The sequence below is a fragment of the Eleutherodactylus coqui genome, chromosome 3, assembly GCF_035609145.1.
Source record: "Eleutherodactylus coqui strain aEleCoq1 chromosome 3, aEleCoq1.hap1, whole genome shotgun sequence".
NCBI lineage: Eukaryota > Metazoa > Chordata > Amphibia > Anura > Eleutherodactylidae > Eleutherodactylus > Eleutherodactylus coqui.
Window position 1 is genome coordinate 25,327,703 of NC_089839.1, and position 16,606 is coordinate 25,344,308.

At 42.5% G+C, this 16,606-nt stretch overlaps 1 protein-coding gene across 2 annotated transcripts in view; it reads left to right on the forward strand.

The window, feature by feature from the left end:
- The window catches only part of LOC136620521 (class I histocompatibility antigen, F10 alpha chain-like), a 111,971-nt gene that overhangs the window by 34,520 nt on the left and 60,845 nt on the right, over positions 1-16,606 (forward strand). The window lies entirely within an intron of this gene.

A 16,606-nucleotide genomic window follows, 5' to 3' on the forward strand; every position in this document is an offset into this window, starting at 1 on the left:
TTTATATATTTGGCATATAAGTTATATACATATTAGTAATTTTTTATGTGTAAAGTTTTATTATAATTATAGGCAAGCTATTTGAGGCATACTAATATATAATGGTAACCATACAAATGTACGAATATATATAAAAAGAGACACGGATGTTACAAACTGAAGGAGAACCATCCATAAATTATTTATTTATTAGTTTATGTATCTATTGTATGTATTTATTGTTTATTATTACATATATGTATCACCTAGTAGAATACAGTCTATCCAAAGATATAATAAGCATGTCTTTTTTAAATGTAATCATGTTATGATAAGATTGAAAAAGCATTTTATTCAGGTTTTTAAATATGTATTAATTCTCTTTTGTAAACGGCAGCATCCCTTTTCAAATTATCACTCTATTTTTTCCTAATATCACTACCCACTGAGTATCCTACTCCATAACATAACACTCCCCCCCCCCTCTTTTTTTTCATAATAGATCAATATACTCCAATTATGGGACGTTTAGGGCAAATTATTAACATTATCATTATTATATCTTTTTTTATATATAAATATTTAATTTTATGTGGAGTAAACCAGTGGGTATATTTAAATATTATTAAACAATAAACTTATAGTATATAGATAGGTTCATTAATGAAATAACTTCTGCTTAAAACTCCAGATAGCTAAAGTTAATTTAAATAGTATATAGAAATTGTCTATTTTGTCTTCTCAACACAAATGAGGACTGCCGAAAGCGCTCCAAAGCAAACGGCTCGAGATATTCTCCCCGGTCGTCAAGGATACAGTTTGTATACAACACGATAAGTGATATGACTAGATAGGAGAGACACGCGGTGTTTACACAGTATTCTAACGTAGCTAACGCAAACAGCGTAAACACCGCTGACATAGTGATTGACAGCCCAGGAACCTATTAACACGGAGATAGAACGCTCTGGGCGTACGGCTTCACCCAGAGCCGGCATACGTCACCATACCCGGAAGTACTATGCCGTTTCCCTCTCCTGACATGGCGCCTCGCATCTGACAGACGCATGGGACGCCGACACCCGAAACCAGCGCAACGAATGGGATCCTGCCGCCCAAAAGTGAGTTAACTATATATAGAGTGTATATGTAATATTGTAACTATTGTGCTTGATAAAGTCGTTGTGTGAACGACGAAACGCGTTGCACAGAGGATATTAAGAATAAAAGTTTGAAGCAAGTGGTGTTTGTAGCCCGACCCTGGTGTTTAGGTCCCAAAGAGCGCGGGCATTTTCTTTTTTCATCAAGTTTATATACGAAAAACACTTCGAGTGGGTCCTGCCAGCTAGCAGGACACAGAAGCCCAGCAGCCGAACGGACACGCCAGGGGATTTTTAAAGCCGACGAGGATGTGGAGGTGCTGGTGAGACCCCTGCACAGGGGTGCTCGCCAGACACCGGGTGAGTCTAATTGATTCATTTTTTATGCATTCTAACTCACTCTTAGTGATTACTCTAAAGAACTAATAATTGCAAGCCGACACAGGTAGCGCCTCCCTGACGTGTGTTTTTTTGTATTGTTTATACGACCTCATCCCCATTGGGGGGAGATCGGTTATTTTTCAGGAGAGATAGCGATTCCAGGTGCGGCTTTATGGAGCAAATTAAGAAAGCATGGCTATTGATAGATCTGAAGGTCGAGGAAGCCCTGGAGGCAGTAAAAGAAGATCTGCATAAAATAAAAACTGACTGTATTCCCCCCCTTACCAAAGAACCGTTAGAGTGGATGGCAAAGGAAGGAGAGGAATTAAAAGGAAAATATATAATCAGGGATTGCATACAGGATATTTGGAGGCATTCATTGGATATAATTTTTTTAAAGATATACAAGGAGAATCAAGTGTTCCCTAGAGGTTTGAGAGTTAATATAACCCCAGCATTTCAGCAAGATGAAGACTTTGTGGGCCAATGGGCACTAATGCTGAATACTTTCTCTACTTTAATGTCTGAGAGGCTTATTATGAAACGTATGTCCATGTTGTCTGATTGTATTAAAAAATTAAATGTGCATGAGAGTAAGGAAGATTTGATATATGATGTATTATACTCCATGGAAAGACTTGAAAAAGAGACTATTACTAGGAAAATTAAAAAATTAATACGAGACTCACATGACTTTAAAAATAAAAACTATTTTCCCAAAGATTACAGAAGGAAAATGAGAAAACAATCCCCTTATAATAACAACAGCCAACAGAGATGTGGGGAGAATAATAAGAATAATGACTATGCATATACCCATGAGAGGGCAGAATATAATGGCCATAATAATAGCCATGGAAATAAAATGAGCACATATGGGGGACATAGTAATCACTGGGGAAATAGATCAAATACTAACTATACATATAGAAAACAATTTAGACAATGGGATAATAGGCAAATAAATAATAGATATGGAAATCGCTCCCGACTACAAAATGTGAATAATTTTGGACAGAGACAAGAGAGAAAGGGAGAAAAAACTAGAAGACAAAATTGGCATGAGGATAGAGATGGAACAACACGGCAAAGGGAGCAATATCAAGAAAAAGCGGAGGAACAAAGACCATACCTGATGCGGAGAAGAATGATCACAAATAATTCTGATAATATGACACAAACATACATTACCGGATCTATAAATAAACACAAATATCCAAGGGGCCCACAAACGGAAAATTGGAGAACACCCCCGATGAACCAAGGGGGAGCGAAATATTTGGATGAAAATGCCCATGCCCTTATCACTGTGGACTCCACATTTTGCAGTACAACAGACCACACCCCCAAACGGGTTAGAACCTCCAGCTCAGGAAGGAGTAAGAACTATAATCCATCTAATGAGTGCGCTCAAGAACTTATGTCATTTACACCAGAACTAATTTTACAGGAGGTGGAAAGTGCATTACTAACATCGCCTATGGCAAACTCACCAACGGACATATTGGATCTCTGTATTTCAAATACAGAGAACAGAAGAAGGTCCAATGGAATGGGACAAGTCTCCAAACCAACGGAATATCGAGCTTTTTTAGACAAAGCAACGGATCAGATGCCCCTTACAACATCGAGAATCGTCCTAAGAACGATACCAAAGAACAACACAGCCTCCCACAAGAATGGCGCAACTCAGAGACCCAATGTGAATCAAACAGCAAAATCGAAAATAAACCAGTTTTACCTTCCAATGAAACCAACGAACAGGATAGAAAAAGAAAGACCAGAAGGGGGAAAAGGGGGGGTAGAAGGAGGAACAAGAACAAAAGAAACCCCCCAAATGAAGAAATAGTGTCCTTCGAAGAGGCCAAAAGTCAGGGCATTTTCAATATATCGAGCTATATGTTAAGACGGAAAGAAGTAGACATTTTAGCCAAGGGGCTCTCTTTTAGCCCCATGACCAAGTCAAATCTGTTTGACTTATTTGTGGATCTGAACAGCTTTATACGCAAATTAACCCTTAATAGATACTTCATGATCCAAGAAATGAATGGGAAGGACAGGCAAACGAATGGGGAACAAATCGAACAAACATTCAATATTGACGACCCCATAGCGACTGACCTTAAACCTATAAGCAGATTCTATCCAGTGGAAGTAAAAGGGGAGTATATACAACTTTTTTATAATAAAGTTATGAAAGAATTTAAACAGATGTGTCAGAAGGATATGAGAACACAACGAGGGACAGACAATCTCACGAAGAACCAGAGAGTCACCTTAAACAATCTGATGAAACAAGAAGACATAGTCATTAGGAACGCGGACAAAGGGGGGGGGAATGTCATCCTCGATTATGCTAAGTATGACCATGAAGCAACGAGGATTCTTCAGGATATAAAATATTACGAGAAACTAAGTAGGGACCCCACAGAAATAACGAAAGCGAAATTCTATCAACTACTTCAGGATGGATATAGGGATAGATGTATCCTGAAACCCGAATATAAATATTTGCTCGAAACACCCATAGGCATGCCGTATTTCTATTATTTGCCTAAAATACACAAGGATGTTTTCAACCCTCCGGGCCGACCCATCATTGCCGGTATGCAGGCTATAACCAACAGGCTGTCAGAATACATCGATGTGCAATTGCAAAAATATGTCAAGAACTTGCCATCATACCTTAAAGACACGGGTCACCTATTGGACACGATTAAACAGATCCCCTGGAAAAATTCATACAAGTGGTGCACAATGGACGTGGAAGCCTTGTATACAAACATTGATCACGAGGCAGGTATTTCAGCAATAAATGAAACACTGGAAGAAGACCCCCTTATGCCAAAAAATCAGAGGGAATTTTTGCTACGAGCTATTTAATTTATACTAAATAATAATTTTTTCACGTATAACGGGAGTTTCTACAGGCAGATAAGAGGGACTGCAATGGGCACGATTTGTGCCCCAAGCTACGCAAATTGTGTCATGGGGGTCTTTGAAAAAGATCGATTCTTAGACCACAGGGTCATTCTATATAAAAGATATATAGATGACCTGTTAATAATCTGGGATGGTGAAGAACAGGAACTGGAAACTTTCATCAAAAATCTAATGGAAAATAAGTTTGGATTCAAATTTACATACACTATTGATCCAAATAAAATTGTATATCTAGATCTGGAGTTATCAACAAAAGAACAAGACATCATTACCCGTACTCATTTCAAGGCTGTGGATACCAACAGCTATCTGGATTTCCACAGCTGTCATCTAAAACAATGGAAAGTTAATGTTCCATATGGACAATTGAAAAGGGTGAGAAGAAACTGCACCACTCAAGAGGACTTTGAAGATCAAGCCAAATTAATTAAAAAAAGATTCTGTGATAAAGGATATCCAATCACTATAATTAATTCGGCCTATGAGAAAGTGACGGAAGAACAAAAGACCAACAATGAACAGAACATGGAAAAATCCAAGAGCAATGTAGAAAGAAAAGAAAAATCTAGCAAAAGGTTTGGAATTACATTTACAACGAAATACAGCAAACAGTTTGGTAATATAAAGAAAATCATGAAAAATAATTGGTCATTATTACAGGAAGACCCATTTTTACAAAAAATCATACCAGAAAGACCATTATGTACCTTTAGGAGAAACAAAACCCTCAAAAATATACTTGCACCCTCATGCCCGAAAAAGGAGAAGAACAGAAAACGGGAACAGGAGAAAAAACAAAAAGGACCAAAAGGCGTCTATAGGTGCGGGGACAAAAAATGTAAATGCTGCGAAAACATATCTAATGGAAGAACAAATATTGAAGTAAGAGAAGGAGGATCTATAGAGATCAATCAACGATTAACGTGTAAAACGGAAGCAGTAATATATATGCTGGAGTGTCCCTGTCACCTTAGATACGTAGTGAGAACGATTAATGCACTAAGAGACCGAATGAATAAACATCGCAGTAATATTAAAAACGGTTTCTTAAAACACAGTGTCTCTAGACATTTTTTAAATGAACACAATAGAGATCACACTGTTTTGAGAATCACCCCCCTAGAATGCATAAATTCTAAATCAGTACAGGAACTCAGACAAAAAGAAATGTACTGGATTTTTAGACTCAACACACTCACACCGAACGGCTTAAACGAGGTACTAGAAAAAATTTGAGACACCACACCACTTTTATTGTTGTTTTTTAAAAAAAAATTTTAAAAAAATTTTAAAATTTTTTTTTATATTTTACTGTATATATTTATATATTTGGCATATAAGTTATATACATATTAGTAATTTTTTATGTGTAAAGTTTTATTATAATTATAGGCAAGCTATTTGAGGCATACTAATATATAATGGTAACCATACAAATGTACGAATATATATAAAAAGAGACACGGATGTTACAAACTGAAGGAGAACCATCCATAAATTATTTATTTATTAGTTTATGTATCTATTGTATGTATTTATTGTTTATTATTACATATATGTATCACCTAGTAGAATACAGTCTATCCAAAGATATAATAAGCATGTCTTTTTTAAATGTAATCATGTTATGATAAGATTGAAAAAGCATTTTATTCAGGTTTTTAAATATGTATTAATTCTCTTTTGTAAACGGCAGCATCCCTTTTCAAATTATCACTCTATTTTTTCCTAATATCACTACCCACTGAGTATCCTACTCCATAACATAACACCCCCCCCCCCTCTTTTTTTTCATAATAGATCAATATACTCCAATTATGGGACGTTTAGGGCAAATTATTAACATTATCATTATTATATCTTTTTTTATATATAAATATTTAATTTTATGTGGAGTAAACCAGTGGGTATATTTAAATATTATTAAACAATAAACTTATAGTATATAGATAGGTTCATTAATGAAATAACTTCTGCTTAAAACTCCAGATAGCTAAAGTTAATTTAAATAGTATATAGAAATTGTCTATTTTGTCCTCTCAACACAAATGAGGACTGCCGAAAGCGCTCCAAAGCAAACGGCTCGAGATATTCTCCCCGGTCGTCAAGGATACAGTTTGTATACAACACGATAAGTGATATGACTAGATAGGAGAGACACGTGGTGTTTACACAGTATTCTAACGTAGCTAACGCAAACAGCGTAAACACCGCTGACATAGTGATTGACAGCCCAGGAACCTATTAACACGGAGATAGAACGCTCTGGGCGTACGGCTTCACCCAGAGCCGGCATACGTCACCATACCCGGAAGTACTATGCCGTTTCCCTCTCCTGACATGGCGCCTCGCATCTGGCAGACGCATGGGACGCCGACACCCGAAACCAGCGCAACGAATGGGATCCTGCCGCCCAAAAGTGAGTTAACTATATATAGAGTGTATATGTAATATTGTAACTATTGTGCTTGATAAAGTCGTTGTGTGAACGACGAAACGCGTTGCACAGAGGATATTAAGAATAAAAGTTTGAAGCAAGTGGTGTTTGTAGCCCGACCCTGGTGTTTAGGTCCCAAAGAGCGCGGGCATTTTCTTTTTTCATCAAGTTTACATCTACAATACAGGGAAACAACGCTCCCTGCACCTTACGTTCCTGCGTGAAGAGGGTGAGTGGGGGTTGGGTTCCTTGGGGACCCCCGATAGTGATGCCAGGAGACCATGAGACTAATGAGGGGTCAGTAAGCCATCATTGTGCAGCAGATATTTACATCAAGGATGTGCGAATTGTACTGAATTATCTTTATATAGGAAGCTGCACATCGGCTTGTTGTACACGACATATAGTTGTATTATGTGTCTCCTGTGAAGGAACAAGCTCAGGTTGGGCCGGACGGGGGCAGTTCTGGTCACTAACAGTGAGTCGTGTTCAGGAGAGCATGAAGACTTCTACAAACATGGACACAGAGTTTTCATGGACGACCACCATGTTTTCGGGTCATTCCATACATCAGTGCAAAGAAATTCACCCATGTAGCTGCCATCTTTGGGAATGGTTGTCTGATAAAAGCAGCAGATCTGGTTAATGGAAGTCAAGCCCCATTATATCCCATACTATACAGAGTATTGGAATGGATTGCCTCGGGCCCACCAGTAAAATTCATCCTGGGGCCCACTGTACAGCCACATACTAATAATACCTGATCACCATTTGCAAATTCTCAGCCATGGAATTCTCCATACGCTTCAATGAAAAGAAAAAGTGGAAGAATACCATCCGGTCTCCATATGCCCCTAGATGTCATCTCAGCCACCCATGTGTCTATATAGATGTACAAACCAGTTTATTGTATGGATGTATAGGCTTGCTGAGATGTTTTCTTTTGCCTAGAGAATGGGAATAATTGTCACTGGGTGAACAAGTACAGATGCTGCAAAGTTTTACTTGATTTACCTGTTATGATAACTTTCTGTGCTGCAGTTTGTTTGCACTTTAAATTGCTTTACAATGGCTTGTGTTATGTGAAGAGCAAAAGAACTTTTGAATGACATAACTTGTCACAGAAAGCGATGTCAGCCAAATTAAACCTTGCTACATCTGTAAACAGGATGACAATGTAAGCCCTTCTACTGTGCGGGTCTGAAATAAATCCATCTCACAGTATGTTTCCTTTACTGACCTTCTACTGATTTAATTTATCAATAAAGTCCATTTGTACAAAGATCTGCCCTGTTGTCTTCCTGGCGCTGCATGGTGACTGATGCTAGAAGTCTCAGGGAAATAGGGACGGCAGCACCAAAGGAGTAGTTTGAGATACGCACAGATCACTCAGTTTCCATCTTTATTTGTAAGAAGTGCTCAGCATGTTCAGCAGCGACGTTTCCACATCATACCTTCCGTCTTGGTCACGCTTATACATACAACAACATTATCCCCATGAAATAGTAATAAACACACCCATAAAAATCACATGTGATGAAGCACACCTGTATCCTCGGACGTATGCTCTGGACATGGCTCTCATTTCATCCAGCGGCGTCTACCAGGTTAAACTGCGCAGAACCGGAAGTGCATCATGCCCACATCCATACATAAAGAGCAAGGGCTTCAAGAAAATGGCGTCCGCGCATGCGCACACCGCCAGTCAATATCCTAATGTCTCCACGCATGACCGGACGTGCGTCATGCCCACACTCGCTCAAAGAGGGCAAAAGCAAAGACCGCGCATGCGCACACTGTCACTTCGTTGGAGAGTACCGGGCAGGACCGCGCATGCCCCAACCCATCCATCAATCCACATCCGCTCAAACAGAGCACCAAAGTCCAGTGCTCAGGGGCAAATACCAAAGTATAGCACAAGTGTCCATAAATATCGATGTCCCCGATGCTATGGCCAGGTTGGTGCACAAGCCAGCGATATCATATATAGCCCACTAATATAAAGGAGGTCTAATCAACAATATATAACATCAGTATATTAAAGAGTGCCAATCACAGGTAGAAAATAACTATCAAACAAGTGAATCGGTCACAATCTGCGGATGGATCCTGCAAGTAGGATCCATAATGTACAACAGTTATAGAAAAATGGTAATGGCATAAAACATCACAACTAGAGATGAGCGAGTATAATCGCTCGAGCAATTGCCTTTAGGGAGTCTACTCGCTCATCTCTAATCACAACCAGATTAAACGGCTGCAAAAAGACCAACGAGGAATATACCCAAAAAGATGAAAACGCAATAGGCGGACACCAACACTACATAGTACCGATTCACAAAATTCTTATTTTTTTTAGGTTTTTCCACTTTTTTGCAATAAAAACCCTTTTTGGAAATCTTTTTTTTCCCCTATATCGCTGCATTCAAAGTCCTGTAACTTTTTTATTTTTCTATGCACGGAGCTCTATGAGGGCTTATTTTTTGCGAGACGAGCTGTAGTTTTTATTGGTACCATTTTGGGGAATATACGGCTTTTTTGATCACTTTTATTGCATTTTTTGGGAGGCAAAATGCTAAAAATTAGCATTTTGCCTCTGTTTTTTAGCGTTTTTTTAAATGCTTTTTGCCGTACAAAATAAAAAGCATGCGATCATAGGCTCTGGCAACACAGGACGCCTGTGTCTGGCGTCCTGTTGCCATGGCGACAGGCCGGGCTCTCTGCGATTATATCGCGAGAGCCCGTCAACTTCACAGAGGGAGCGTGCTCCCTCTGTGAACCCTTCCCATGCCGTGATCTACTTAGATCGCTGACAGACGGCTCCCACTGCGGGATAGCGTGAGATCTGCTATGATCTTGCACCATACCTATGATGTAAGGGTATGTCATTTTGCTGGAAGTACCACCCTGCCATGACGTACCCTTACGTCATGGGGTGGGAAGGAGTTAAATATAAGTCCTTCCCTGAAAATCATCCGTAGCTGTAAAAAATAAAAAAGACAAAAAAATGGTAATTCACCTAGAAGCGCTGACTGGTTCTTCGTTCCCATCCCCGGCAGTGTTTTTCTCTCTTCTGGTGGCCGGGGATTGAAAATCCCCACCTCCAGAAAGCGCTGCCTGTTATTAGCTGAGCACTGCAACCAATCAGAGGCATCGCTCAGTCATTGAATGGCAGCTGAGCACTGCCTATGATTAGTCCCTGCGATTTCTTCCCTCAAGACTTTGCCAGTCTTCACACACTGTTCACCTGCCACGCCCAGGTCACTTTCTAAGCCTACTTTGGCATACATCACTGCTTTTGTTCTGTGATCAGCAGGGAGATGTCACCAGGGATCGGGGTATGCGGTTCCCGGTCACATGATAACTGTTGTCTAATGGATAACAGCGATCATGTAAAGTAAAAAAAATGGAAAAGAAAAGTTTAAAAAGTGTAAGGATTGTGGATGTAGAACCACTGTGTCAACCTACCGGGTAGGTGAAGATCCAATCCAGCATGGCTGACAGCCAACCCCAGTGTGGGAGGTAAGATACCAGATGAACAGCCCCGTACATAGATGGAAACTAGGGAAGGTATCTTGCCCTGAACTGATAATCAGGAGAGGGAGACTCTTGCCTACAAGCGGAGCACTCGTCCCGATAAGGACGACCCCACAGTCTTCCTCTAGGCGCTGACTTAGGAGGATTAGCTGAACAGGAAACCAGGAACTATTAACCCTGGGAGTGCTGGAAGAGAGTGAATATAAGCTCAGGGAACAGAGAGAATGGGACGACGCCCATATTTGCCAGACACAGAAGCAGAGGATTGTGTCTGAACAGTGCACCTAACAAAAAGTTTTGTTTCACCTCCCCTCGCGGATCATAAAATTATATACTTAAGGCCCCCGGATTTATCCGCTGACCTTACCCCGACTTCCACGCACACACCCGTCACCAAAATGGTGGACACAAGCGCAAAAGTCGCGGATTGCATGCGTGATTTAAAATCTCCCTGCTGCTGGCTACCAAACATATCCGAGAGCCTGTAGATTTCACAGGAGGGTGCGATATGCAGTCCCTGGTCATGTGATCGCTGTTATCCAATGGATAGTGTAAAAGTTAAAAAAAGTTAAAATTTCACATCCCGTCACCGATTCAATCCATAAGGGGAAGTGAAATTACTAACCTAAGGCCTCCGGCGATGTCTTCCGACAATATCTTTATCCGTGGACCTCTCCCCAGCTTCAGCGCATGCGCCTGTCTGCAGAATTGTGGACGCAAGCACAGAAACTGGGGAGGGCCTGGGAAATTTAAAATCTCTTTGCTCCCGGGTACCAAAGGTAGCTGAAAGCTTGGAGCAGTGGCCTCGTTCATTGGCCCGGGGTTGTGTGATAAAAAAGGTAGCGATCTATTAGGCCGGTCTCACATGACTGGATAGAAATTGCAGATTCCGCAAGCGTTTGATCCGCGGTAATAAGCAAATGAATGAAATGCATTGGATTACACACTTCCACTCGCATTAGCGGGTTGGAATTACGTAATCCATTTAAAGAAAACAGAACACATGGGATCTTACGCTTTATTAAAACCTTACCAAACTCTTATAAATAACCGACACAGACACCAATATTGGATAAATAATGCCGCGGTGTTTATTAACGGGGTTACAAACATTGGGGAGAAATGTAACCAATAATAACCATAACACTTGCTGTAAACTCTGTTTTACAGACCCAAGTTTATTAACCAATCAATAACCATAACAGTTCATGTAAACGCTGTCTTACAGACACGAGTTTACCACCACCAAACTCTCCCCAAGTTTACCTGCCCACACGCCTAATGCGGGCGACAATCCCCCACCAGGCCATGGCATCCACTAATGACATGCCCCCCCAACACCCGCAGCCTCCTCAATCATCTACACAAATCCATATTAAAAATATCCAACACAATCTCTGACAAGTCTACTAGATCATTTCTATGGAAGCCTGGAACCAAACCTTCCATATCAGCATATCTAAAAAGAAAACATCCACCCCTGGCATGAGCTCCACCACCAGGTTAACCCTTCTCCGAATTCTCTCACTATATACAGACCTCGGCAAGGACAATAATAATCGAGGAACAATATCTGAAAAAACTATCACTGTATCCAGAACCTTGTTTCAATGCTCCACTTCTCCCTTTCAATGTCCCATGACACATCAATGTGTTCTCTCCTAGGTCATTAACCCCTAAATGTAAAATTAAAACATCCGGTCAGGGCCCACGTGACTCTCTAAGCCCACGTGACTCTCTAAGCCCACGTGACTCTCTAAGCCCACGTGACTCTCTAAGCCCATGTGATTCTCTGTGCCCACGTGACTCTTTATAGATCAGTTCAGCCATTAATACCCTCCACCTCATACATCTATTACCGCACCAAAAAAATTCAAACTGTGATCTGTACAATCCCACATTTTCGGAATAGCAGTGAACCGCTGCCCTTCTCCAAGCCCGGTACACAAAGGAGCGTCCAACAACCCACACAATACTTTTCTTAATTCCTAAAATGAAAAAAGAATTAGTACACCATATTATTCAGGCGCCTGTATAACGTAACACGAGATGAACCCCATCTGTCTACTTTTTCTTCAATAAAACAACACCTGTAAACAGTTTTAAGCACCATTATACATTAAAAGCAAGATAATGACTGTCCATCATCCCTGTCTCCCCGAGAACAAGACAGGGTCTAATACTAATTGCTCCATAAGATCTTACTTTTGCCATGTATAGCTGCCTGGACACTATTTACATTGATTTTTTATTTTTATTTTTTTATTAACTGCAACTAGGGCTTATTTTTGGAATAGGGCTTAAAGTTCAAGCATCCTCAAAAATCCTGAAAAATCTTGCTAGGGTTTATTTCCGGGGTAGGTTTTATCTCCAGGGAAACAGGGTACATGGATTAACCAAGAACCTGGTGCTTGCGGGCACAGACACATAAACGCCTGCAAATTCCTAACCAGGCATATATTGTCATGTAAATGAGCAAACAAGCGAATCCACACCGCTTTACCCATTTTGTCTTTTTTTATTTTTTTATTATTATTTTAAAGCTACCATGGTTTGCCACATCCTTAAAGGGGTAGTCCAGCGGCAGCAAGTGGGGTTATACACTTCTGTATGGCCATATTAATGCACTTTGTAATATACATCGTGCATTAAATATGAGCCATACAGAAGTTATTCACTTACCTGCTCCGTTGCTAGCGTCCCCGTCTCCATGGCTCCGTCTAATTTCAGCGTCTAATCGCCCGATTAGACGCGCTTGCGCAGAAGGGTCTTCTCTCTTCTGGTCGGTCCGGGCACGAGCTGCGTTCTGGCTCCGCCCCCTTCTACGCGTCATCGCGTAGCTTCGCCCCATCACGTGTGCCAATTCCAGCCAATCAGGAGGCTGGAATCGGCAATGGACCGCACAGAGCCCACGGTGCACCATGGAAGAAGACCCGCGGTGCATAGTGGGTGAAGATCCCGGCGGCCATCTTGGAAGAAAAGAAGAAAGAAGTTGCAGAGCGGGGATTCGGGTAAGTAACATTTTTTTTTTATTTTAACACATCCCTTGGGTTTGTCCTGCACTGAATGGGGGGGACTATGCAAAAAAAAAAAACGTTTCGGCGCGGGACAACCCCTTTAAGGCCCCAAAGTCACCTCTAAACAGCCGTACCTCATATGCTGATCTACACACTTCAGGCAATACTTTTAACAACTTCCCTAGCAAGCTAAATGTGATAGCAGAGTGTTGATCAGCGGCGTACACTACTGCCCCACAGCCCCTGATCAGCGGCGTACACTACTGCCTTACACCCGCTGATCAGCGGCGTACACTACTGCCCTACCGCCCCTGATCAGCGGCGTACACTACTGCCCTACAGCCCCTGATCAGCGGCGTACACTACTGCCTTACAGCCGCTGATCAGCGGCGTACACTACTGCCTTACAGCCGCTGATCAGCGGCGTACACTACTGCCTTACAGCCCCTGATCAGCAGCGTACACTACTGCCTTACAGCCCCTGATCAGCGGCATACACTACTGCCTTACAGCCCCTGATCAGCGGCATACACTACTGCCCTACAGCCCCTGATCAGCGGCGTACACTACTGCCTTACAGCCCCTGATCAGCGGCATACACTACTGCCTTACAGCCCCTGATCAGCGGCGTACACTACTGCCTTACAGCCCCTGATCAGCGGCGTACACTACTGCCTTACAGCCCCTGATCAGCGGCGTACACTACTGCCTTACAGCCCCTGATCAGCGGCATACACTACTGCCTTACAGCCCCTGATCAGCGGCGTACACTACTGCCTTACAGCCCCTGATCAGCGGCGCACACTACTGCCTTACAGCCCCTGATCAGCGGCGTACACTACTGCCTTACAGCCCCTGATCAATCGCTCTACCTGAAAAACAGAATTAATAGGTACCAGATTATACCATCTCTGAAAGAAAGCAATACCCGACAATACCTTCCAAGCTGAGTTATATGAGCTGCATCCTGAATGTTGGACTCTTCTTCCCTGAATTGCTGCATCAGCAAACAAGACTATGAAATAGCAGCCGCATTAATCTCACACCGACCATCTCTAACATCAATAAGAGGTTATATGTTAGACATAATCTGACTACGAACTAACTCCTGCCGACCGGCTCTTACCAACAATCACTCCATAACCATTACCCACTGATGTCAGCACCTCATGATAACTCCTCCGCTTCCACAAACTCCCATCACCAGGCTGACCGACCATTAAAGTCACAGATACCAACCATACCACTAGATCCTGCTTTAGCTCCCTTGATATCTGCGCATGCGATGTATGGGCCTTCCAGCCGCACATCACCACACATGACCTGCAAGAATAGCTGCCACCAATAATCATCACCTGTGAAGCAAAGAAGAATTTACCTGCTAACCGCTGCAGCTCCCTCCATGTAATCGTCCTTCATACATAATATCTGACTAATTAAACCCATAACTATGCACCCCTGACATTGGCAATTAGAAAAACCATCGCATGCTATCAATTGAGTACCTAAAAATGCCAACCGAGTACATGGACATACCATTTTTTCCGTTCGCCAGCGGCACCCCAAAATCCTCTATCCTGACCACATGCCCTCTAAAACTTGTGCCCCCCTCATTGCCCTGATACCCCATAAACAACAATCATCTAAGTAGTGTATTACACCAACATCAGGAAATTCCTTCCTCCCACCAACTCTAAAAATGAGGATAGTCCTAAATAATAGTAGGATGCCTTAGATCCCATCGGTAACGCCAAACCGGAAACCACAAGAATTAACACCCCAACCAATAAGAAGTTATCCAAATACTGCATCACATGACCGAAGTGCCATAATAAAGCCAATGTAGTCACATGATGCATATCTTACTGCCAGCAGCTCAGGAGCGCCTCAGCATTCAGAGAAGACTGCTTGGGGTAAGATAGATGATAAATAACCAGGAGGAGATAGACTCTGTCTGTGGCATCACCCTGAGGGTGCGTTCACACGAGCGCATAAACGGTGCGTTTTTAACGCCCAATCGTATATACGTGACCATCTGAGGCGTTGGTTTCGAATGTATTCGTTCGCATGGGCGATTTTACAGCGCGTAAAAACGGCAACCCGAAAAAAACACGGAACATACGTGACCGAAATACGCGCCAACGCATATTCGATGGCCGAAAAGATAGTTTGCAAAGTAGGAACAAACGATAATACGCTTTCTAGCTCTGGTCATGATCGCCGAAAAACGTTCTTTCCGGCGATTATACGCTGCGCACGTGCGAACGTAAATACGCCTACGCTCGTGTGAATGCACCCTAAGGGCGAGCACCCACTGGCGTTTTTTTACCTGCGTTTTGCGTTTTGCGTTTTTCCTGCACAGGCATAGAGATAACATGTGTTCCTGTCCACTGGCGTTTTTTTTGCGTTGCGTTTGCGTTTTTAACATAGGAACTGTCAGTTGCAGATGTGTCCCTATTTTTCTCCTAATGCACCCATGAATGTCAATGGAAATTAACGGAAAAGCCGCGAAAACGCCGCGAAAACGCCGCGAAAAACGCGCGGAAAAATCGCGGGAAACGCGGCGAAATAGCTGCGCTTTTTTCCCGCGGAAAACACAAACGCCAGTGGGTGCTCGCCCTTAGGGTGCGTTCACACGAACGTATATCGGCTCGGTTTTCACGCCGAGCCGATATACGTTGTCCTCATGTGCGGGGGGGGGGGGAGGCTAGAAGAGCCCAGGAGCAGAAACTCAGCTCCCGCCCCCTCTCTGCCTCCTCTCCGCCCCTCTGCACTATTTGCAATGAGAGGAGGCGAACCGGGGGCGGGGCTAAGTTCCGTTAATTAGCCCCACCCCCGTTCCGCCTCTCCCCATTGCAAATAGTGCAGAGGGGTGGAGAGGAGGCAGAGAGGGGGCGGGACCTGAGTTTCTGCTCCTGGGCTCTTCCAGCCTCCCCCCCCTCCTGCACATGAGGACAACGTATATCGGCTCGGCGTGAAAACCGAGCCGATATACGTTCGTGTGAACGCACCCTTAGGGTGCGTTCACACGAGCGCATAAACGGCGCGGTTTTGCGCCCAATCGTATAAACGTGACCATCTGAGGCGTTGGTTTCCAATGTATTCGTTCGCACGGGCGATTTTACGGCGCGTAAAAACGGCAACCCGAAAAAAAAACGGAACACATGTGAACGAAATACGCGCCAACGCATATTTGATGGCCGAAAAGATAA